The 25,951-nt window shown below is 37.2% G+C and overlaps 1 long non-coding RNA gene across 2 annotated transcripts in view; it reads left to right on the plus strand.

Moving 5' to 3' along the window:
* Positions 1-25,951, plus strand: part of LOC118536220 (uncharacterized) — a 207,305-nt gene that overhangs the window by 130,969 nt on the left and 50,385 nt on the right. For both annotated transcript variants that reach the window (XR_013442159.1, XR_013442160.1), the window contains exon 4: positions 25,643-25,711. This is a non-coding gene — a long non-coding RNA (uncharacterized LOC118536220). The remainder of the gene's footprint in view (positions 1-25,642; positions 25,712-25,951) is intronic.

The raw sequence follows: 25,951 nt of genomic DNA on the forward strand, positions 1-25,951 counted from the left end.
GAAAAGAGATGCATCGACAGTTCTCTATTATAAAATGTATAAATAAAACATTTGGGTGCCACAGAGGTGGCGATATGATTATATGATTACAGTTTAAGGTTTTTATATTAATTATCTTCCGAGAGAGGTCTGGGATAGGGAGGGTTAATGGGCACGCGGAAATGAGCAGAGAAAATACCACTGCAGGTGTTTGCTTTAATGGGGTGTCGATGGAAAGCCAAGGGCACATACGTAGGGAAATGAGTGAAAGGGAGAAAGTTGAAGTGGTTAGTGTAAAACACAGGTCTGTGACAATGGAAATCTTTAATGCCTAGAATCGTTTTGGCTTTTCTTGTTTCAGAACACTGCTTCACTAACTTCTGTATAAGTTCACTTACCTTCTTGTAAGGACGGGGCAATTAGAGTAGAAATTTCAGGAAAAGGGTTATTTAATCACACATAGGAAGCAACACATTCCTTATATTCATTTCACAAATTTGGCAGGTAAAATGAGTTATTTCTCTAGGTTTTCTTCATCTGCTTTTTTTCCTTAAAGATTCTATTTACTTATTTGTCCGAGAGAGAGAGAGAGTGCACAAGCAGGTGGAGTGGCAGACAGAGGGAGAAGCAGACTCCCCACTGAGCAAGGAGCCTGACGAAGGACTAGATCCAAGGACCCCAGGGTCAGGAACTGAGCGGAAGGCAGACGCTTAACTGACTGAGCAACCCAGGCATCCCTTCTTCATCTGCTTTTTAAACACTGTATATTAGGACATTTATAACATATGCATATACAATAGTAGAGAGACTAATCTAATAATGAACTCCTATTTACCCAGGCTCAGAAATTATCAACTCCCCCAACTTTCTGCCTCCTCTCCCCCTGCAGATTATTTTGCAGCAAATTCCAGACATTATATCATGTCAGTTGTTAATATTTCAGTATACATCTCTAAATAATAAATACTTTTGAAATATATCTACAACCACATTGTCAGTGCTATATCATATCATAAATAATTTCTTACTATAATAACATATCCAGTTAATGTTTAAAAGTTTATCTCATTTTTATATGTGCTGCCAAAGCGAGCACAAGTTTATCTCATTTTTTTTTTTTTTTTTATTTTTTTTTTTTTTATTTATTTATCTGAGAGAGAGAATGGGAGACAGAGAGCATGAGAGGGGGAGGATCAGAGGGAGAAGCAGACTCCCCGCTGAGCAGGGAGTCCGATGCGGGACTCGATCCCGGGACTCCAGGATCATGACCTGAGCCGAAGGCAGTTGCTTAACCAACTGAGCCACCCAGGCGCCCAAGTTTATCTCATTTTTAAAAAATGGTTTGTAAGATTGAAATAATGGACCCCCCAAAACATCCATACATTGCAGTTGGTTGATGTGTCTCTCAATCTATAGGATTCCTCTTTCTGATTTATTTTCTTCTTGCCTTTTGTTTCTTTTTTGATGGTGGTTTTAGCAACTGGGCTATTTGTATACAGGGTAGATTTTGTTGATTACATCCTTGAGGTGTTGTTTACATGTTGCTGTGATCCTTCTATCTTCTGTAAATTGTTGCTTAAGTTTGTTATTTTTGTGAGACTACTTCATAGATGTTATTGTTTACTTTTCTAAGGATGTACAAAATGTGTCTACTTGTTTCTTGTTTGTATGTGCCATGTTAGTAGTCACTGAAGGCCTTTACCTAGATCTCCAGTGTTTTCATTCCTTCTTATCATCAAATATTTGGCTACCCTGAAATACAGTTCATTAAGTCAAGGAAGAAAAATTGCTTGAGTCCATCCCTCTAGTTATCGTTTTCCAAATAACGAATTGGTTCCGTAGCATCCTCAAAGGAAGAAAGTGATTTTAAAATTACATTTTTACTATCATATAAACTCACAGATTAAACACATTTAATACATTCTGATCCACAGTGTTACTATCCTTACTGATAATCAACAGCCCTTAGACTTGGACTGAAATATTGGCTCTCCCCTGGGTCTCTGGCCTACTGGTCTACCCTATAGATTATTTTTGGACTTTCCAGTCTCCATAATTGTATAAGCCAATTCCTTAAAATAAATCCGCCCCCCCCCTGACATACACACACACCCTATTGGTTCTGTTTAGCAGGAGAATCCTGACTTAGACAGTTGTTCAACAAAATTTGTATTAATTTAGTGGAGTTTTTCTGAGTGTTTACTCTGTTTAAGGCATTCCTTTAGGTGCTGAATATATAACAGAGAAGAAAATAGGCAAAAAAATTATTGACCTCATGGACTTTAAATTGTACTGTTTTGATCAAACAGTTCCTTCCTTAAAATGCTTTGATTCATCACTTTTTAAATTATTTTTGCTAGTTTTGTTCAGTATTTTAGTTCTACATATTAGATATATAATTATTGCAATAATTATTTTGCAAAATGCCTCAGTATGTGTTTAATTCATCGAATTTATGTGCTTACTATTTTTTTCTACTGCACATCCAACCATTTTTCTGGGGTAACTTTTCTTTTCCTGAAAGCACAATATCTAGAAGTTCTTTTATTTATTTATTTATTTATTTTTAAATTTTATTTTTTATTTTATTATTTTATTATTTTTTTAAGTTTTTATTTAAATTCCAGTTAGTTAACATATAGTGTAATATTGGTTTCAGGAGTGGAATTTAGTTATTCATCACTTACCTATAACACCTGGTGCTCATCCTAACAAGTTAGAAGTTCTTTTAGTAAGGATGTGGGTAGTAAATTATTTGGCCTTTATTTAATCTGAAAATATCTTTATTTTATCCTCATTCTCTAACATTTTGCTGTGTGAATAACTTTGGGTTTAGAGTTTTCTTCTTTCAAAATATTTAAGTTACATTTCTACTGGATTTCGAGTATTAAAAAACTGTCAGTCATCTGTCTTTACTCTGACTACTTTTAAGACCTTCTCTTTGTCTTAGTGTTGCGCTATGAACAATCTAAGTGTATACTTAGATTTAGATTTGTACCTCTTGGGCACAATTTCTACATCATGAATCTGAAGGTTCATGAACTTTCTTTTAGTTTGGAAAATTATCAGCTTTAGCATTTGGAATACTGCCTTTACCTCTTCCTCTCTTCCTCCTGCAACTCTGATTAGATCTATCCTATACCTCTCCCCTTTATCTTCTCAGTATCCTAATGTGTCTTTCATATGTTCCATCTCTTTACCTCCCCATATTATATTCTGCAGACTTTGTGTGGCCCAAAAGCTCAAGGCTTTTCAAATAACACAAGTTGTAAGACACCACTAGAAAATGGTGGACTTATGGTTACAAAACTTTAGGGGAAGTATTCTTTCCCTCCTCCTGGCTCCAAGTTTGCATCCTGTCCTTTTTTTGTGAGGTGGGTTTCTTCCTGGCTCAGCCTATTTCTGTTTTCTATAACTATTTCCGTATCTATTCTGTGTGTGTGTGTGTGTGTGTGTGTGTGTGTGTGTGTGATATCCTGTTAGATTTACAAACTTGGCTAGGCTCTGCCTTTTTTCTACTGTCCAGAAGTCCTAGTGAGGTTTGACAATAAGATCTAAGTGTTACACCCCAGTGAATCAGCATGTATATCTCCTCAGGTACTTACATTCTATATAGGAAACCACCCCATCGGAGAATTCAGAGTCAGTAACAAATTTTAAATAAGTAAATCTCTCAATTATGCTGTCTTAATAAATTAGGTATAACATAAAACTTTAACAGCTATTAAATTAACTAACATGAAGTAAACCATACAGATAAGTATCTTACTTCCCCGGCAGATCATCATCAAAGCCCATTTAGATGTGCACATTTTGCTTTACAAAATGGAACTTCAAAAACAATTTTTAAGCAAAGGAAATGCCATGATTAGATAGGGATTTCAATGAGGTTGTTCTGGGTGTGGCAAGGAGGAGTTTGGATTAGAGCAGCAGTTCTCAGCCTTCGTTGCCCAATAGGAATATATTGATAGCTTTCATACAATTTTGGTATCTCAGATATTTAATTTAATTGATCTGGTTTGGGGTCTGGGCATCACAATTGTTTTCTAAAATAACTCCCCCCAGGTAATGCTATTTTCAAGCCAGGGTTCAGAAGTATAGAGCTAAAGCAATATAAATGGAGAGAAGGATTTAAACTTAAGAGATAATTTTAAGACAGAATTGTATGACCTGATGACCAAGGGATAGTGAGAAATAAAAGTTGACCCTGAGAATTCTAGATCAGATGACTGAAAACATGCTACGTTTGTGTTACTATGTGTTAGGCCAAGTGCTAGCCATGTGTTAATTAATTTAATCTTCATAGTTGTGTCAGAGCTGGTTACCTGTTCACTAAACTCCTTTCTTTTTCCTCCTGTACGTAGAGCTGGACTACATTTCCCAGACCTTTTTTGCAATTAGGCCATGGGGTTGAGTTTTGCCTAAAGGAATATATGCAGAGTGATATGTACCATTGCAAGTCTGACCCATTTAAAACAAGAAAAAACCCTGGTTTCTCTTTTATTTTTTTGTCTGCCAATTGAGGCTGATGCCCATGTTGTGTAATGTGTGGCGTCTTTTCCTTCTTTCCTGAGTCCCTGAGTGAATGTATAGAGAAGGGCAGAGTATCACAACTTTTATTTCCCTGTCATTGAAATTGAAGGGAGAGATAAAATTTTGTTGCATTAAGCCACTGAAATTTTTGGGTTTATCTGTTAAAGCAGCTAATGTTACCTTAGTAATTCTACAAGATAAGTACTATTATTAGCCTTATTTTAAAGATATGCATGTGTGTGTGTGTGTGTGTGTGTGTGTGTGTGTGTGTATGGCATATATATAGTGGGATGAGTAGGGTTGGCGGAAAGATTTTTGAGATGCTTGTATTGCACTCAAGTAGAGGTACTTATAGGTCTGAAACTCAGGCTGGTGGTCAGTGTGATAAATATATTTGTGAATCATCAGCATACAGGTGGTTGTTGAAGCCATGGAATTGATTCCTTGAGGAGACAAAGCAGAGAATAAAGGAAGTAGACGAATGGTAAAGTTTTAGTACTAACAATATTTAAGAAGAGAATCTAGTGTGGGAGACTAAGAAGCAAAGTCAGAGAGGTTAGAAAAAATGGGATGAAGTATTATCAAGAAAATCAAGAGAAGAGATATCTTTAAAATGGAAGGCTTATCAGTAGTGACAAAAGATACAGAGTTCAGTGAGCTAAAAACCAAAGAAAAGGCCGCTTATCCAATTAGGTGGTAAATGCTGACCTTTAAGAAAGCCCTCTCAGGAGGTTGGCATGATAGGAAGTTAGATTGAAATGGTTTGACATATGACTGAGAAGTGAAAACTTGGGGGCAGTACATGTACATTACCTTTTCAAGGTATTTGGCAATAAGGAAAAAAGAATTGTACAGAATAAGCATTTTGATCCTTGAATCAGCTGAACACTAGAAAAAGTGATATTTGGGACAGTGGGGAATGTGTGAGACTGGTTCCTTTCCTGTAAGAAATTTCTACTCTTGGGGAAAATAAATGAATCATCATTATAATTTACCTCAATAATACTTACAAGTAAATATTAAATGGAAATGGGATTATGTTTGAAAAAGTTAGCACTTTGAAGACAGGGTGATGGTTTAAAGTTATTTTGTAAAATTAGAGAGGTAGACTAAAACAAAGTGACACTCCACGAACCAAGTTTAGGAATTAAAAAACAATATGGAGAGCACCATGCTGTTGGAAAATGGGGAATAACGAAATATGTTTCAGAAGAACAGGAAATAAATGAACTTGGAGTTGGATCAGACATGATGAGTTGCTAACATAGTAATGATATCATACAAATACGATTCATATTTAATAAATAGGGAGGGAAATCCATGTTACTTTTTGTGTTTAATTCTTCTCAGGCAGGAATACTATATTCATATTGAGGCCCCACAAATTAAGAGTACTGCAGAGAAGCTGAAGAGTCCCACAAGGAATTATATACCAGGAGAACTGTTCACATATGGAAAGTTGAAAGGGAATGGACATATTTAACATAAAGAACAGAGCCCCGAGGAGTGACTTCAACATCTAGATAAAGTTCTGCAATTAAATTAAATGTGGTAGTACAAAAAAAAAAAAAAAAAAGAGAATAACCTGTCCCACAAAAGCATTATGTTGGGGGTAGGATAGGATGCAAGGGAAATGTGTTAGAGGGGCCAGTGTGGTAACATGGAGTCTGATGGGGCTGACATGGATGCACCACCATGAAAGCCATTGTGAAACTGGGAGGGAGGTACATGCATGTCAGAATGTGAGTAGCAGGCTGAGTTGTCACCAGGAGTCCAGAGAGAGAAGGCATGGGCAAGAGCTAGGCACGTATTCTAGGTCTAGAAGGATGGGGTATTCAGAGATCAGAGAGATAAGGCTCCATTTTACAGAGGAAGGTGGGTACAGCAAAAGTCAAAGGTTGGGTCAAGACACAGAACCACCAAAGTTGAAGGTATCCAGTCTAGAGGAGGACTGACTTGGAACTGAGTGAAGCATCTTCCCAACTTCTGGGAAGGACCCTACCGTGTGTTCCCGTGATTGTATATTCTTGTAAAGTTTGCAAAAGCAAGATTGTTTTGGAATTTTGCTGTTGATGTTGTTGTTAAAGTGACCATCCTTTCCTGAATTATATGTGTTGAGCCTCACTGTCTCTGTCTTGGCATTATGTTTAAGGCACAGATATCAATAAAAAGAATTGCCCTTTTGCCTCAGACTAGGGGCTTCTGTGTTTCCTTTGTTGATAGTTATTAGAGAGCAAACTTAGCCAGAAAACTGAAAGTGGCTGGGAAGAGGAGCAGTTAAGTAGGTCATTTTCCAGGACCATAGTTAAAATTATGTGGTAGGAAGAGAGCAAGTCAACGCCATCTTCAAACAGGTGTGTGTGTGTGTGTGTGTGTAGTACAGATTATTTGGTGTTTTGGATTTGGTTTTGTTGAAATTAGCTTATTATCTTCTGTTCTTTTTTCTATTGAGTTGTTTCTCTTTTTCTTTTTAAATATATGTATTTTTATATGATATTTGGTACTAGGGATATGAACTCAGAATTATACCTTCCCTCCTAGATTAGGAGCTCCTTGAGGGCAGGGTTATTTCTTATTCAGAGTCTAGTTACATTGAAGAGAGCCAGTGCACAATAAATGAAACTGTTAGGTTTTCTAATAGTTCCCCCACTGAATTGGGAATGGGGATAGGCAATGACAGCTCCCTGAGGAGCTGAGGCACAGGCATGTAAAATGTGAAATTTGAAATAATCTGAGCAAATTTGATAAAATCTCTGTATATCCTTACCCCACAGTACCTATATTTTAAAATCAGTTCTAAGCTCATTGAAATAACTTTGAATGTATCCTATTTTTATAGCAGAAATTGTCAAGATTAAAAGGAGGCATCACCTAAATCGATCTTAAATTCCCAATTATGTGGGAAAAATTGTTTGAAGATATTTATTTGATATTAGTATGTTGCTTTAGGTTTCATCCATTCATTCATCCAACAGATACTTTTAAGAACTGAGTATGTGCTCAGTTATGTACCAAGGTTTAGGGTTACATTGATAAACAAGGGCATAATCTGTGGTTTATTGAGACTTCAGTTAAGGGTGTGTTAATCAAAATGCTCATGCCGTTTGAAATGATACATACAATGGAAATTAATGTTCCTAGGTGCCATATAACAATGGAAGCTGATCTAGATCTGTGTGTGTTAAGGGGAGGTGGGGATGTTCAGGAAAGTCTTCCCAGAGGAGGTGATCCCAGAGCTGAGGTTGAGGATGGCTAAGAGATTCTGGTGGTAAGGTAGGACATGGAGGGACTGGTAAAAAAAAAATGTTCCATGGAGAGAAAACACAATTGTCAAAATGCCTGTTGCAAAAAAAACAGAAAAAAATTGGTAGAAAATTGGGGTGGCTGAAGTGAAAACAAAGGAAAGATTGATGCATGGCGAGGATGGAGATGGAGGAAGGGGCCAGACCATGCAGGACATTATAAATCATGATAGGAATTTGGCTTTTTCTTAAAACAATGAAAAGCCATGAAAAATATTTAATACAGGATATCATGTAATCAGATCTGGGTTTTTGCAAAAGTCATTCTGGCTCTGTTGGAGGGAAAGGATCAGAGGAGCTAGAGCGCATACAGGGAGAACAGTGGGAAGCTACTGCAGTGCTTCTCGTAGGAGAGATGGCAGCTTGCATATGGTGGGTCGGTGGAGACAGAAAGAAGTGGGCAAATTTAGGGGATATTTAGAGGTAAAACAGACATTATTTTGTAGTGGATTACATATAAGGGTGAAAGAGAGGGTGGTGTCAAGTTGACTTCTAGGATTATCACCTGTACAAAAGGCTGGGTGATGAAAATGTTCAGTGAAGTTGGAATCACTGGTAAAAGACTGGGTTTGGTGGGGAAGATTACAAGTCTAATCATGGATGTGTTGGATATGGAGGTGCCTCTGACATAACCAAGTAATAGATAAGTAAGCAGTGGAATATGTGAGTCTGGAGCTCAAAGGGTAGGTTGATCCCAGATACATGAATTTTTCTCAGGATATTCAGTTGTGAATGATATTCCCTTACAAAAGCATGAGAAGAACATGTAGGAGCAAGCCTTAAGAACTCTAAAATTTAATGATGGTTAGAAAAGGATGAATCTCAATTATGAGATGTAGGGAGAAAATACCAGGTGAATGTTTTCCTTGGAAGCCAAGAAAAGACAGTGTTTCTAGAATGAGGTAATAGCTAACATTGTCAAATGCTGCTAAGAGGTCTGGTAATATAAGCAATAAAAACATTAATTGATCTTAGTAATGCAGAGATCACTTGTGACTCAAGAGAAAGCTGTTTTAGTTAAGTGACTGTTTAGAAAGGATTGAACAGGGAAGTGAGTGGAAGTTAAGAAAAGAAAAGTGGAGTCATCTTTGAGAAGATAGTTGGCTATGTGGAGAGAAAAGGGGGGAACTAGGGCAGCGGAATAGTTATGAGAGATGCAGTGGAACTTTTATGTGTGACTGTCTACTGGGATTTCCTGTGTAATTAATGGTTCAGAAATTTATGCTTTTTAGGTAGGACTTGAAGAATAATTTTGGTATTTAAATAATAATGGAAATTTATAGTCAAAGTGTAATTTGCTCTATGTTATATTGCTGGTAATTGCTATTATTTGTTTATGTAATTGTCTTTCCATTAGGATATTCTTATTTTATTTTATTTTATTTTATTTTATTATGTTATGTTAGTCACCATACAGTACATCATTAGTTTTTGATGTAGTGATCCATGATTCATTGTTTTCGTATAACAGCCAGGGCTCTATGCAGTACATGCCCTCCTTAATACCCATCACTGGGCTAACCCATTCCCCACCCCCCTCCCCTCTAAAACCCTCAGTTTGTTTCTCGGAGTCCATAGTCTCTCATGGTTCGTCTCCCCCTCTGATTTCCCCCTCTTCATTTTTCCCTTCCTTCTCCTAATGTCCTCCATGCTATTCCTTATGTTCCACAAATAAGTGAAACCATATGATAATTGACTTTCTCTGCTTGACTTGTTTCACTTAGCATAATCTCCTCCAGTCCCATCCATGTTGATGTAAAAGTTGGGTATTCATCCTTTCTGATGGCTGAGTAATATTCCATTGTATATATGGACCACATCTTCTTTATCCATTCGTCTGTTGAAGGGCATCTCGGCTCTTTCCAGTTTGGCTATTGAGGACATTGCTGCTATGAACATTGGGGTGCATATGGCCTTTCTTTTCACTACATCTGTGTCTTTGACCCAGTAGTGCAATTGCTGGGTCATAGGGTAGCTCTATATTTAATTTTTGAGGCACCTCCACACTGTTTTCCAAAGTGGCTGTACCAACTTGCATTTCCACCAACAGTGTAAGAGGGTTCCCCTTCCTCCACAACCTCTCCAACATTTGTTGTTTCTTGCCTTGTCAATTTTTGCCATTCTAAATGGTGTAAGGTGGTATCTCAATGTGGTTTTGATTTGAATTTCCCTGATGGCTAATGATGATGAACATTTTTTCATGTGTCTGTTAGCCATTTGTATGTCTTCTTTTGAGAAGTGTCTGTTCATTTCTTCTGCCCATTTTTTGACTTGATTATTTGTTTTTTGGGTGTTGAGTTTGAGAAGTTCTTTATAGATCTTGGATATCAGCCCTTTGTAGTATCATTTGCAAATATCTTCTCCCATTCTGTGTGTTGCCTCTTTGTTTTATTGACTGTTCCCTTTGCTGTGCAGAAGCTTTTTATCTTGATGAAGTCCCAAAAGTTCATTTTTGCTTCTGTTTCACTTGCCTTTGGAAATGTATCTTGAAAGAAGTTGCTGTGGCCAATGTCGAAGAGGTTACTGCCTATGTTCTCCTCTGGGATTTTGATGGATTTCTGTCTCACATTCTCACATTGAGGTCTTTCATCCATTTTGAGTTTATCTTTGTGTATGGTGTTAGAGAATGGTTGAGTTTCATTCTTCTGTATGTAGCTGTCCAATTTTCCCAGCACCATTTATTGAAGAGGCTGTCTTTTTTCCATTGCATATTTTTTCCGCTTTGTCGAAGATTATTTGACCATAGAGTTGAGGGTCAATAGGGCTCTCTATTCTGTTCCATTGGTCTATATGTCTGTTTTTGTGCCAGTACCATGCTGTCTTGGTGATCACTGCTTTGTAATATAGCTTGAAATTGGGCAACGTGATGCCCCCAGCTTTGTTCTTCTTTTTCAACATTTCCTTGACTTTCCTGATTCCATACAAATTTTAGGATTGTTTGTTCCAGCACTTTGAAAAATGTCATTGGAATTTTGATTGCGATGGCGTTGAAGGTATAATACATTGCTCTGGGCAGCATAGACATTTTAACAATGTTTATTCTTCTGATCTATGAGCATGGAATGTTTTTCCATCTTTTTGTGTCTTCTTCAATTTTTTTCATGAGTGTTCTGTAGTTCCTGGAGTATAGATCCTTTACCTCTTTGGTTAGGTTTATTCTGAGGTATCTTATGGTTTTTGGTGCTGTTGTAAATGGAATCGATTCTCTAATTTCTCTCTCTACACTTGCATTGTTAGTGTATAAGAAAGCAACTGATTTCTGTGCATTGATTTTGTATCCTGCCACATTACTGAATTGCTGCATGAGTTCTAGTAATTTAGGGGTGGAGTCTTTTGGATTTTCCACATAAAGTATCATGTCATCTGTGAAGAGAGAGAATTTGACTTCTTCTTTGCCAATTTGAATACCTTTTATTTCTTTTTGTTGTCTGATTGCTGTTGCTAGGACTTCTAGTACTATGTTGAACAATAGGGGTGAGAGTGGGCATCCTTGTCGTGTTCCTGATCTTGAGGGAAAGGCTCTCAGCTTTTCCCCACTGAGGTTGATATTCCATGCCACCCTGAACATGCCCAGTCTCATCTGATCTAGGATATTCTTTTATCATGAGAATATACAGTCTACTTAACAATGAGGCCATGGGTTTATGGGACCATTTCGAGTATACAGAGGGCATTGAACAGCAAGGGCTGCCTATTCCTTGATGTTGCCTTGCATTGCAATAAGAACATCCTGTGCACTGGGATTGACTGGTTTATACTGCACTAAAATGGACAGTACTGGAGCAGACACTCATAAGAGAAATAAATGCAAAAGACCATAAAATGCAAGGGAGGTGTCTGGAGAAGAATGCTCTTTTATATTCTGAGATGGTAGTGAAGATGTGGCAATAGAAATAGGAAGAATCTTTTATTTGGGGACTGCTCTGGAAGTGCCTGCGTACTCTTGTACGTTTGAGCTATGAGATACCATACACATTTTATTTATCATCATGGCCAATGAGTACTACAGTATTTATTGAGGGAGGTTCAGAGTGTTCAGCTTATGACAGATGTTTACTCATACAGTATTACATATATATTACTGGTAGTGTCAGAGATTAAAATTTATACTTGAAATATTAAAATATGCCTAAATTTAAATATATAAATCATGCATATGGAAGGCAGTGGGACATGAAAGCATGGTGAAGACCATAGACTTCTTGAGTTTACCATTAGGGTTTAACTTGGGCAAATGTTTTACATTTTTGAGTCTCGGTTTCCTTATCTGTCTTAGGGGGATGTTAATGATAATAAATAATAGTACCTTCCTTGTAGGGTAGTTGTGAGAATTAAATGAGGTTATGCTTTTGAAGCAGGAAGCACTGGTTCATATTAGCCATTATTATGAGTGCTTTTAAGCCTCTTTACAATCTAAAATTCAGCTTCTCAAACTGATAAAACTGGGGGTAGGTGGCATTGTGCCAGACTATACTAGAAGCCACAAGATAAATCTAGGGTATCTTCCTGAAGTATAGGTTTTGTTGATATTTACTACTTTTTTTTTTAGAGAGAGAGAGAGTGCATGAGTGAGCATGTGCATGAATGGGGGGTGGGGCTTGGGGGAGGGAAAAGCAGAGGGAGAGGGAGAGAGAGAATCTTAGGCAAACTCTGCGCTGAGTGTGGAGCCTGACGCAGGGCTTGATCTCACAACCCAGAGATCATGACCTGAGCTGAAATCAAGAGTCGGCGCTTAACTGACTGAGCCACGCAGGCACCCTGATATTTACTACATTTTTATATTTTTACAGGAAGTATAAAAACATTGAATTTTTTTAGATAAAGAGAGGGCTTCAAAGAAAGATGCTGTCCTCGGTGGGTGGGTGAGGGCTCAGACTATAGCTCTGGAGCCAGGGAATATGCATCCATTCATTTCTGCGGCCTGTGGTTCCTCAGTGGCAGAAGCCATGGCTGCCGTTGGAAGATGCAGCAGCAAAGGCACTTCTTGTTTAACCAGCAATTTCAGTAGATTAAAAATCAAGAGGATTACATGGATTTGTCTGTGCAAATCCTGAAATAATTTTCTGGATTTGGGAAGAACATGACATGTTTTAACTTAGCACTTCAAATGAGAAATGTTCTCAGCATCTTGCTGTTTTAAGTAATCGAAAACACTGTCAACTCGGATTGCTTCTGAAAGTGGCAAAGTAAGATGTTTTCAGAGATACTAAAATATATTATGTCTTGCATTTCTTTTGGTAAATATCTCGATTCCCTTATTTACTGTGAGTAAAAGAATTTGGCAAATTTTCAACTCTAACATACATAATTCTTAGAGAATATACTGTATGTTTTCTCTCAATTTTACAGATTTGCCAAAACCTAGATATATGCTTCCATAATAACATTTGGGTGTTAATTTAAAAGAGAAACTGGATTTGAGTAAAACATAGGCAGAAAGAAAAGGTAGATGTATACAAACATAGAACAGATTTTACGTCATTTTATCGCATGTGGTTTCTGTATGGGGAACTTCCGGTTTAACTTTCTTATTCTTTTGAGAGGAAACTGGGGACCATAAGTTGGAGTGGTTGTGATTTTTGTCTCTGGGGTTTTGGAGAGACAAAACCTCTTTTTTGGGAGAATCCCTTTCTTTATCTTGTGGGCTAATTCAAAGCCCACTTTGGATATTGCTTCCCCCATGAAGCCTGTAGACCATCTACCCACCAGAATTAATTATATCTTCACCTGTGGAACATTCTGCATTCACTAAAATACAGAGCAGTGAATTCCTTACACATCTATATTTCCAATGATTTGAACTCCTTTGTTCAGATTCCCATCTCCTTCATTTTATGGATTCAGGGACAGGCATATCGAAGTCCTTAGTACCTATCTATTAATTGAAGTTGACTCAAGGAAGGGCTGCTAGCCACTAATAGCAGGTGGAATTGGGGGTATACCAGATGTCTACAGAGGCCTTCTAAAGGTATCAAAAGAGCCAGTCATTAACAGATTGTCTCACAGAAGTATCCCTGAAGCAAAAACAGGACCTCAGATGGTAGAAGAGTTCCAAGTTATACTAGAACATATCTGGACCTTCTCTAAAACTATGTCGGGAATGGATTGGTGTCCAGGAGTACAAGTGGGGCACCTTGGGGATGAATTCAATCTGCTATCATCAACCTTCAAGTTATGAATCTATAACATGACAAGTAATTACATGTTTATCACTCAAGTAATTTATTAATAATTTATTAATCGTGTAATCTGTAAGCCCTACAAGCTATGAATCTGTAATATGACAATTAATTACATATTCATTAATGTAGTGATTTTCACTCAGGTCTGTGGTAGTTGCTCTGAGTGGATTAGGGATGCAGAAGAATGATCAGGTCTGTTCTCTGGTATGTAATGGCTTATGTTCAGTGAGGGACAGACAAAGCTGATGTCCATGGAACAACAGGAGATAATAGAAGCCAGTATAACAGGATAAGGAATGGGATGTGTCCTTTTGTTGGAAATTAATCAGTATTGAGAGCTGAGGATATTAGGTGATGACTACGCTTCTTTTTTTTTAAAGATTTATTTATTTGAGAGAGAGAGAGAGCATGAGCAGGTGGGAAGGGCAGAGGGAGAGGGAGAGAGAGAGAATCTCAAGCAGATTCCCTGCTGAGCACGGAGCCCAACACAGGGCTCAGTACCATGACCCTGAGATCATAACCCTAGCAGAAATCAAGAGTTGGACACTTAACAAACTGGGCAACCAGGTGCCCCTGACTTTGCTCACTTCTTAAGGAGGTGCTAGGTAAGTTTTCATAAGATTTCAGAAGATGCAGCCAAACTGGACAATCAACTTTCTCCTCCCATCTTTCACTTGGAGCTATACAAGAAGTCTAGAGATTCCCCTGACAGGAGACTCTGCTGAAATTTCACAAGATTGGAAAGGTTTGTGATTCTCTCACCTAGCGGACAGACTCAAACTGGGGGAGAGAACTACCAATCAATGTCAGTGGGAAGCAAAAGAGCCCTTCTGAGAGATTAGGGAATGTTTTTCAAAAGTGCAGTGTGGTGTACAAAGTTCCTAGATGTTCGCTGAACTGCCGTAAGAATATTTTATGCACTGGGACTGGCCAGATTTATACCCTACTAAACTGGACAGTTTGGGCAGGGACAAATAGGAGAGAAATAACAGATGGAAAAGGCCATGAGACCACGGTATTGTTGGGAAAAGGGAATGTGATGCATTTCCTGGGAAAACCTGACATTGTCTCCTTTCGTTTGTGGGGAGAGCAGCTGGTACTGGCATCAGGCCTGAAGATACTGAAGTCAGGACCTGGCTGGAGCTTCCCCTTGCTGCCAGGCAGGAAGGGAGGTATGCTTCCTGAGCTAGCACACCATACTCATAAAATCTGAATGGATTTAGATGGGATGGCGTATTTTTATAATCTACAAAAATACTCTGCAATGTCAATTTCCATTTTCTGTTTGACAAAAGAGTGGGTTCTTTTTTTCACTTTCAGATTTTATGAGGTTTTTATTTTTATTCCTAATTTTATTGTATTATGATCAGTGAATTTGTCTGGACTATTTCTGCTTTCTAGAATTCATTGAATATTTTTTTGTGGCCTAATGATTTTTGTGAATTTTTCTTGGATAGTTGAAAGAAAGCATAGTCTGTTTCCATGGTAGGGTTTTTAAAGTATGTCATTTTGATGTACTTTATTAATTATATTATTTAGATGTTTGTGTCTGTATTGTCTATTTCTTATTGCTTCTATTTCTTTCAATATTTGCTAGTTTTTACTTATTAATATTGACACTGTCTTTTATAATATATAGTTAGTTTTACTGTTACAGTTTTATTGAGAACTATGTCCTTTATCATTTTACAGCTTTCTTCTTTTTTCATCTTATGTTTTTTGCCTTTCATTCAGTCTGTATGATATTAATCTCACGATTTTGGACTTGTCTTTGTAGTAAGAAAGTAATTTGTTTATCAGTTCATTTTCAAATTTTCTAAATTAATGTTTTAGGTTTGACTTACATTTATAGTATATATTTGGTTTTGCTTTGTGATCAAATACAGAAGATGTTTCCTTTTAATAGATAAATAAAATTCCTGTATTCTTGCTGAAATAAAAATGTTTGGTCTTAGTTTTGTCATATTACTTTATTTTATGCTTTATGTTTTGTAGTTTTATATTTCATGGCTTCCTCTACTTTCTCTGCTTTATGTTTATGCTCCGGTAATTAGAAAAGTTTATATTTTTGTTGTGGTTATTTCCTATAAAACTATAATTTTATGTGATAGCCTTCTTTCTTTGAGCAATATTTATTAATTTTCTATGATTATTGATGAAATGAGTATGATTTTCTTCTTTCCTTTCTTGTCTCTTCTCTATGTCCTAATTTTAGTTAACTATGTGATATTACCTAGTATTTATTTTTGCTACATCAAATAAGCTTCTTCCTCTATTATTGGCTTGTCCAGATTTCATTATTTTTGACCTCCAACTGTTAAAAGCAAGAAAGTCCACATCCTTACATTACCTGCCATCCTTATTTCACATTTCTTGCTAACATTTTGCTTTTACACTATTAAGAGTTGTATCATCCTCTTCTGTCACCAAAACCCCCACCTTTTTTGTCTCAGTCCTTCTATTGCATCCATGCAATGCTTACAGATATTTCTTCTGTCACTTGCTCTCCAGTCATCCTTTGGGAGCTTCTAGGAGGTTCATCCAGAGGCCCTCATGGAAATGATAGTCTTCATGTTCTTGCTGTCCTTAATATATTGTCAAACTTGATTTTTATCTTTTGAACACAGTCTTGTGTTGAACTACCAATGAGGAAACATGAATGATGCATTTAGTAGATGTTTTTTCTTCTTTTGTCCCTGGCCCTCCCTGCCTCTTGCTATCTGTCTGGTTATAGTTGCAGGGCTCTCAGAAGCCTTGTTTCTGCAAAGTGACTGCACATCCTTTGGCCACAGCTGAGTGGTCCAGAGTAGGTACTATACTGAAATTCAGCCAGTCAGAGTCCCAGATATAGAGACTTGGGGGAGAGGAGCTAGAGATGGAGATAAGAGAGACGGAGGGAAAGCCATCTTTCTCTGGGTGGCTGGACCTCTAAATAAGGCTGTTGATGGTTAGGTTTGTCACGAGTACATGGGGAAAACAGAGAGAAGTAAAGAAATGGGGAAGAAACACAGAGAGATGCAGAGCTAAATGAGGAAGACCTTCTTTACAGATTCCAGTTTATCCTTCCAGTTTTTTCCTCAGGCCTGGCTGCTTGTTCCTGTGAGACATCTTCATAACCTTATAATACATTCACCTATTTTACTTAAATAGGTTTCTGTTGTTTGCAACTATAATAAATAAACCAACTCATACCCTGTATGCTATCATAGATCACAAGTCTACCCAGCTAAAAAAGGGTGAGAAAAGTCAGATTAGATTATCCTTTCTTGTCCCTCAGAATTTTGTCAACTATAGGGTCACTATGTGAATTCAAACACAGACTCTTTATTACCTAGCTCAGTTACCACATTAGATCTGGTTTAAGTACCAGGCACTTATTGGCTGGTCAATATAATAGTGCAAAATTAAAAGCAACTGAAAGTTTCAGTCATTTGGATTTGCAGTGGCTCATTAAGTCAGCCCCGTGAGCTGTAGACAGGTATGTTTGGATTCCCACAGCTTGCTAATCTTTCCCTCAAATTCTGTTGTTATCTATGCTTGCAACCTAGCCCCTGGCAGTCTTCTTAAAAGCAGACTGATCGAAAAGCACACTTCACCCAATAGGGCTATTTCAGAAGCACTCAGGCTAAAATCCAAGGCTTACCTGCAGGGTCAAAGTATCCCCAGCCAATGAGATATTCTCTTTGTGCCTTGAAGAGCAACCTGAACTTCTTAAACTTGTCCTAAGCTGTTGCGGGGAGGAAGGAGCTATAGCCCTACGAATCACCCTGGTGTCAGGCACCTTGAGAATTTGTAGTCCAGGTCAAAATAACATACAAAAATATAAAGTTTAATTAGTGGTTAGCTTAGAACTTGGTTGAAAACTTCATTAAAAGTCTTTTTATTTCTTTTCCATTATAAAAAAACAATGGGCATTTTATTATAAACACTTAGAATATAAAGGAAAATGGAATGAAGAGTTAAAGTCACTCGGAGTCTTACCAACCAAAGAAAAAGACTGCTAACTCTAGCATTTTGGTATTTTTTCTTTTCAGACTTTTTAAAAACTTCTCAATATATATGTTCTTTCATTTACTTGGCATCATGTTGTATATTTACAATTCCGTATCTCTTTTTATCTATGGATTTTCTATATTATTAAAAACTCAGTGTAGATGTTTTCAAAGGCTTTGTAATATTCTATGAAACAGATATTGCACAGTTCATTAACCATGATTTGAGGACATTAATGTCTCTTATTTTTGGATATTTTAGTGTTGCAATAAACATCTTTTGCATAAAACATTTTGTATGTGTAGAATATTCTTATAGGTTAGATCCTCAGACATTTCTGCTCTGATTTGGAATATTTCCATTCTGGCAACGAAGTGAGTCTACCATCTTGGCCCAGCTTCGCTAGCTACAGATCTGTGAAGGGATGGGGGCCCACGGCAGGTCTGGGAACACTGAACGTGAACTGCAAATTCGAATAAATCAGAAATCCGGGTTGATCACTTTGTTTTCACCTCACTGCATCCCAAAGATGAGAACTGGCTGAGAATGTGCCCGGATTTGGCTCTGCCAGCTGGCAAGGCATCTCCGAATAATGGGAGATTATTAGAATCCTGCCCTTTTCCAGAGAGCTTTTATCCACATTCATTTTTGTGTTGTGCCAATTAGAGATGGCACAGTGGTTTTCTTTGTATGCATCCTGGCAGCCCCTGTCCACATAGATTTGGGAGGAAACTCTTTGTGTACATCACTTTGGCTTTCTGTAATGAGGCATGACAGCAGGATTTTGGGTCCCTCATCCTAAATTCATAAGTAGCTATATGCCTGAAGAGATTATCCGTGGACTGTTTAATGCTTTGGCGTCTTTATGCATGAAATGTCTCCTAGAGAGGACTCTAGTAATCACACTGAGTATACAGCACAGATCATTCACTCCTTGAAGTCCCCCCCCCGCCCCCCCCCCCGCCTTGGTGACATTATATCCATCCAGACTGGAGGCACAGTGAGCCACAGCAATAAAACAGACTTTACCACAAGGTGGAGTTGGTCGGACCTCATTCCGTTGTATTTGTTATTAAAATATCTAAAGTATTTTACTATAAGCTTCCTTCTCTGATTGCTGGACAGCTCAGCCCCTATCGTCAGTATTATAATGAATCTCCAGCACAGAAACTGCTGGGCACCATTTGCTCACTCAGGGCTGCAGAGGGGTCTATGTTAGAAGCTAGGTTTCTCTCTTTCTTCCAGGACAGGATTTGTCCTTATTTCACCAGTTAGGCATTTTAGGCATTTGCTTTCTTCAGTGGGTTTGATAAAAGCAAAAGTAACAGCCCAGCTATCTCTCCTTTAGATAAAGAAGTTTTGTTAATTGTAGCCAGGAGACACTTGGGATGGTGGTGGGGGCTGTGAGTGTCAGGGGCAGGTAAGGGCTCCGCTGCTGGGCTGCTGGCGGTGTGCAACTTTACAGAAACTCCCAATTCTTTTTTTTTTTTTTTATGTTATATGAATCACCATACATTACATCATTAGTTTTTGATGTAGTGTTCCATGATTCATTGTTTGCATATAACACCCAGTGCTCCATGCAGAACATGGCCTCTTTAATACCCATCACTGGGCTAACCCATCCCCCCACCCCCCTCCCCTCTAGAACCCTCAGTTTGTTTTTCAGAGTCCATCGTCTCTCATGGTTCTTCTCCCCCTCCGATTTCCCCCCTTCATTCTTCCCCTCCTGCTATCTTCTTCTTCTTCTTCTTTTTTTATTTTATTTTATTTTATTTTATTGTTATGTTAATCCCCATACATTACATCATTAGTTTTAGATATAGTGTTCCATGATTCATTGTTTGTGCATAACACCCAGTGCTCCATGCAGAACGTGCCCTCCTCAATACCCATCACCAGGCTAACCCATCCTCCCACCCCCCTCCCCTCTAGAACCCTCAGTTTGTTTTTCAGAGTCCATAGTCTCTCATGGTTCTTCTCCCCCTCCAATTTCCCCCCTTCATTCTTCCCCTCCTGCTATCTTCTTCTTCTTCTTCTTTTTTTATTTTATTTTATTTTTTTTTATTGTTATGTTAATCCCCATACATTACATCATTAGTTTTAGATATAGTGTTCCATGATTCATTGTTTGTGCATAACACCCAGTGCTCCATGCAGAACGTGCCCTCCTCAATACCCATCACCAGGCTAACCCATCCTCCCACCCCCCTCCCCTCTAGAACCCTCAGTTTGTTTTTCAGAGTCCATCGTCTCTCATGGTTCTTCTCCCCCTCCGATTTCCCCCCCTTCGTTCTTCCCCTCCTGCTACATTCTTCTTCTTCTTTTTTTCTTTCTTAACATATATTGCATTATTTGTTTCAGAGGTACAGATCTGAGATTCAACAGTCTTGCACAATTCACAGCGCTTACCAGAACACATACCCTCCCCAGTGTCCATCACCCAGTCACCCCATCCCTCCCACCCCCCACCACTCCAGCAACCCTCAGTTTGTTTCCTGAGATTAAGAATTCCTCATATCAGTGCAGAAACTCCCAATTCTTTCACGGCTGCACAGTCTTAGTGAGGTCAGCAAGTGACGTCAAACCAGAAAGGGGAATCAGAGGGCTTCTTGGTGAGATGACCCAGTGGGTCTAGTCCTTGCTTTGGGTGCCTTTGTGGGGCTCTGCTTAATTCTTTTGTGCAGAACTGGGGGATTGCTCCTCCTCTGTTAGCAATCTGAACACTTACAGTATTAGCAATTGAAGAGGGATTGCTGGAGCCTGGGTAGGGGTTAAATGCTTTGCACCCTTTGGTTATTGTGATCAGGGGGATCATACTCAGCAATCATACTCAGGTGCTTAGATAGTGTGCGGGAGCTGAAAATCCATGTAAATTGTCTTCATTTCAGACAACATTTCTACCTCTATCCCTGGGCCTGGGTTATAAGAATTTTCTCTGCTGATGCTCAGAAGAGAAATGCCAATATGTTCCCATGGTGTGTGTGTGTGTAATAAGTGAACAATTGTAGCATATGGATGATCAGTAAATGTTAGCTTCCTTTCCTGCCAGAGGGGAGCTTATAATATTTCTAAAGCATTTCTAAATTTCTAAAATTTTTGGAATTTTAGAATCAGAAGACACCATTGAGGTCCTTTAATCCAACCACCATAATTTATAGATCAAGAAAGATATGCAGAGTAATTTTAGGGATTTTCCCAAAGTAATAAAAGTATTGTTGACACAGCCAGGTTTATAACCTAGGTGTTCTGACACTAGCCAAATGGTCTTTTCATTATACAATGCCTGTTTTTAAGAAGCAAGAGAAAAAATATTTCTGTACTTCTTTTTTTCTTTTTTAGAACAAAAATACTTTGCTGAAGCAGGTGAAAGAGTAACACCGAAGTATTCATTATTATTATTACTCTTACTATTTAGCATACTACTTTATGCTTATTTAAAAAAATACTTTATTGAGGTATGACTAGCATTCACAAAGCTTTACATAATGAGTTTGGAGGTAAGAATTTACCTGTGAAACCATCAGCACAACCTATGCCATAAACCATCCATCACCACCCAAAGTTTCCTCCACCCTCTTTTGTTTTCTTTCTTTCTTCCTTCCTCTCTTTCTTTCTATCATGATAATAATACTTAACGTAAGATCTACCATCTTTGGAAATTTTTAAGTATACAACACAGTATTTTTAAAGTATAGGCACTATGCTGTATAGTAGATCTCTAAGAGTTATTCACCCTGCATAACTGAAACTTTATACTTTTTGACCAATGCCATCTGGCTCGCCCCTCCTTCTAGCCCCTGGAATCCACCATTCCGTTCTCTGCTTCTATGAGTTTGGCTATTTTAGATTCCTCATGCAAGTGGGATCATGTAGTAATTGTCCTTCGGTGTCTGGCTTATTTCACTTAGCATAATGAACTCCAAGTTCATCCATGTTATTGCTAACAGCATGATTTTCTTATTTAAGGCTAATATCCCATTGTATGCATATAGCACATTTTTAAAAAATCCATTCATCTATCAGTGGTTGTTTTCATGCCTTGGCTATCATGGATAATGCTACAGTGAATGTGGGAATGCAATATCTCTGAGGTCCTGATTTCAATTCCTTTGAATATATACCGAGAAATGAGATTGCTGGATCATATGGTAGTTCTCTTTTGTATTCTTTTGAGGAACCTCCATACTGCCTTCTGTAGTAAGTGTGCCAATGTATATTCTCACCAATGGTGTATGAGCGTTCCCTTTTCTCCACATCCTTACCAACACTTCTTTTGATTTGTTTTTATGATCACAGCCATCCTAACAAGTGTGAGGTGATATCTCCTTATGGTTTTGATTTGCATTTCCCTGATGACTAGTGATATTGAACATCTTTCCATATACCTGTTGACCATCTCTAAGTCTTTATTAGACAAATGTCTATTCAGGTCCTTTACATTTAAAAGCAAATAGGTTTATTTGCTTTTTTGCTATTGAGTTGTAGGAGTTCCTTATATATTTTGGGTAGTAACCCTTCATCAGTTATATGGCTTGGAGATATTTTCAGGATCCTATTCCATAGGTGGCCTATTCACTTTGTTGATTGTTTCCTTTGCTGTGCAGAAAGTTTTTCATTTGATGTGATTCCACTTGCCTATTTTTGCTTTTGTTGCCTATGCTTTTGGTGTCACCTCTAAGAATTCATTGTCAAGGCCAATGCCAAGGAGATTTTTCCCCTTTGGTTTCTTTTAGGAGTTTTATGGTTTTAAGTCTTACGTTTAAACTTTAATCCATTTTGGGGTGATTTTTAATAGATATATCAGTGGAAAAGCAGTATCTATAACATGGTAACTGTCTATATTGAATGGACAGTATTAAGAAGCCTCTGCTTTGCATATATCATGCTGTCTACTTGTCTAGTTGAATACAAAGATGAATACTAATCGGGCCTACAAAAGACCTGATGCATCTTCCTGAAAACTAGTAAATTCTTTTTTAGAGGGTTTCTACTCTTGATTTTCTATCTATTACTTTTTTTTATTTGTTTATTTTCCTTTCATGTACATGGGGTGGTAGAGAGATGATAATGTTTCACATACATCTGGACTCTTACATTGCCTCCCAGAGTTTTGAACAATGTCCATTAATGAATTCAGTGTAGAATGAAAGACCCTTGAGATGTTGATCTCTGTTGAGTTTCAGGGGGGTTATACCTCTTAAGTATAAAATACAGCATCATGTTAATGAAGCATAGTTCCTTACAACTCAAAAACTCTGTGTCTTTGACTTTAAAATAAATATCTGTTGCCATTGAGGGCTTCGTATAGGGCAAGTTGTTGGGTTTTTGTAAATAGTTGTCTGATAAAAATTCTGTTATAAATGAATGATAAGAGTTGATGGGCATTTATTTATTGAGTGACTTATCCTCTGCCGTATCTCCCACACTCTCATAGTGGACAGGTATATTTAAATGGGTGCACAGAAATCAGAATAATCCACTATAGTGTGTTATTGAGTAAGAACCAAATGATCTGTTCAGACAGACCTGGGTCTGAATTCACATTCCCCCCATTTGCTGCACAATTCTTGTAAATTACTTCATTCCTTTGAGGTTTAGTTTCTTCATCTGTAAAATGGAGTTGATCATATCACTTCATTGGATCATTAAGAAAATTAAATAATGTAGTGTGTAAAGTGCCTGGCATATAGTATCACAAAATCTCTATTGATTTGCTGCTTCTTATATTTTGGATTTGTCCTTGACTAACTACAGAGTCATGCCATAAACAGGTGATAGTTGCCAGCCATCCTTGGTGTTCCTTGGCTTATAGGTGCATCATTGAGATCTCTGCCTCAGTCTTCACATGACTTTCTCCCCTGTGTATCTGTGTCCTCATTTCCCTCTTTTTATAAGGGTCACAGTCATTGAATGAGGGTCCATCCTACTCTACCATAGCCTCATCTTAACCTGATTACATCTGTGAAGGCTGTATTTCTAAATACAGTCACATTTACTGGTTCTGGGTGGACATAGATCTTGTGGGGACACTTTTCAATTTAGCACAGCATTTTAACAATTTTAATTGTCTGACCCATGAACACATTATAGTTTTCCATTTATTTTGTTTTCTTTAATTTCTCTCAGAAATATTTTATAGTTTTTCACTGTATATGGCTTAAACATCTTCATTCATACTCATCCCAAGTATTGTAGATATTTCTCTTGGTTCCAGAAATGATATTTAAAAAATAATTTCTAATTTTTTACTATTATATACAAATGTAACTGATTTTTATGATAATCTTGTTTCTTGAAATAGTGCTAAATTCACTTGTTAGTTCTATTAGCTTTTTTTGTGTGGATTTTGGGATTTTCTACATATAGGATTATATCATCTATGAATAAAGACAGTTTTACTTTTTCCTTTCCAATTTGCATTTTTTTCTTGCTTTATGATGGTAAATAGAACCTTCAGTACAATGTATAATAATAGAAGTGTCGAGAGTGGTCATCCTTGTATTTTTCCTGATGTTATGAAAAGAGTCTATTTTATCACCATTAAGTATATTAGCAGTAAGTTTTTGATAGATGCCCTTTATTAGAATTGCGGAAGTCCACTTCTATTGCAAGTTGTCTGAGAGGTTTTTTTTTATTGTTTTGTTTTTTAAATCAGAAATGGGTATTGGATTTTAGCAAATGCTTTTTCTATATCTATTAAGATAACTATATATTTTTTCATTTTTTGTTTGTTAAAATGATGAATGATATTGATTCATTTTTGAATGTCAAATTAACCTTTCATTGCTGGGATAAACCCTATTTGGTCATGATATAGTATCCTTTGTATATACTATTTTATTCTATTGGTTAAATTTTTGATTACAATATTCGTACCAATATTTATGAGGGATATTGGTCATTAGTTTTCTTTTCTTGTAATGACTTCATTATGTTTTGATTTGATTTGATTTTTACTATTATTATTTTAAGTAGCATGAAGGCTAATGTGGGACTTGAACTCATGATCCTGATATCAAGATGGGAGCTGAGATCAAGAGTTGAAGCTTTTAACCAACTGAGGCACCCAATACTTGACTTTGTTATGTTTTCATATCAGACTAACAGTGGCCTCATAGATTGAGTTGGAATGTATTCCTTCTCCAGTTTTATAGAAGGGTGTTTATAGAATTGATATTTCTTCCTTAAATGTTTGGTGGAAATAACCAGTGAAGTCATCTGTGCTTTGAGTTTACTTTGTGGAATGGCTTTTAAATATAACTTCAATTTTTGTAATAGGCATAGAGATAGTTGGATTATCAGTGTCTTCTTGTGTGAGATTTAGTAGTTTGTGTATTTCAAGGATTAGTCTATTTAATTTATTGGCATAAAATTTTTGTAATATTTCCTTATTATCCTTTACTATTTGTAGAATCTGTGGTGTTGTCACTTCTTTCATTTCTGCTATTGCTAATTTGTTTCCCCCTTTTTTTCCTGATATATTTGACTGGAGAGGTTTACCAATTTAATTGATTTTCTCAAAGAACCAGCTTTTGATTCTGTTGCATTTTCCTATTGTTTATTTTTTTCTGTTTCATTCATTTTTACACTTACATTTGTAATTGCTTTCTTTTTACTTATTTTGAGTTTAATTACTTCTTGTTTTTCTAGATGCTTCAGTTGGAACTGATGTCATTGATTTGAATCCATTCTTCTTTTCTAACAGAGGGATTTAATGCCGTAAGTTTCTCACTTGTTATTGTACTGCAAATTTTGAGATGTTGATTTATTGTGTTTTCATTGCATCCAGTTTGCAATCTTTTCTAATATCCTCTTTGATTTCTTTTTTTTTTTTTTTGATCCCCAGGATATTTAGAAATGTGTTTTTTAAATTTCCAGATACTTGGGGATTTTCTAAAGCTCTTTATTCATCTTTATTGATCTGTTACTGGTTTCTAAATTAATTACATTGTGATTAAA

This window comes from Halichoerus grypus, chromosome 10, assembly GCF_964656455.1.
Source record: "Halichoerus grypus chromosome 10, mHalGry1.hap1.1, whole genome shotgun sequence".
NCBI classification, from domain to species: domain Eukaryota; kingdom Metazoa; phylum Chordata; class Mammalia; order Carnivora; family Phocidae; genus Halichoerus; species Halichoerus grypus.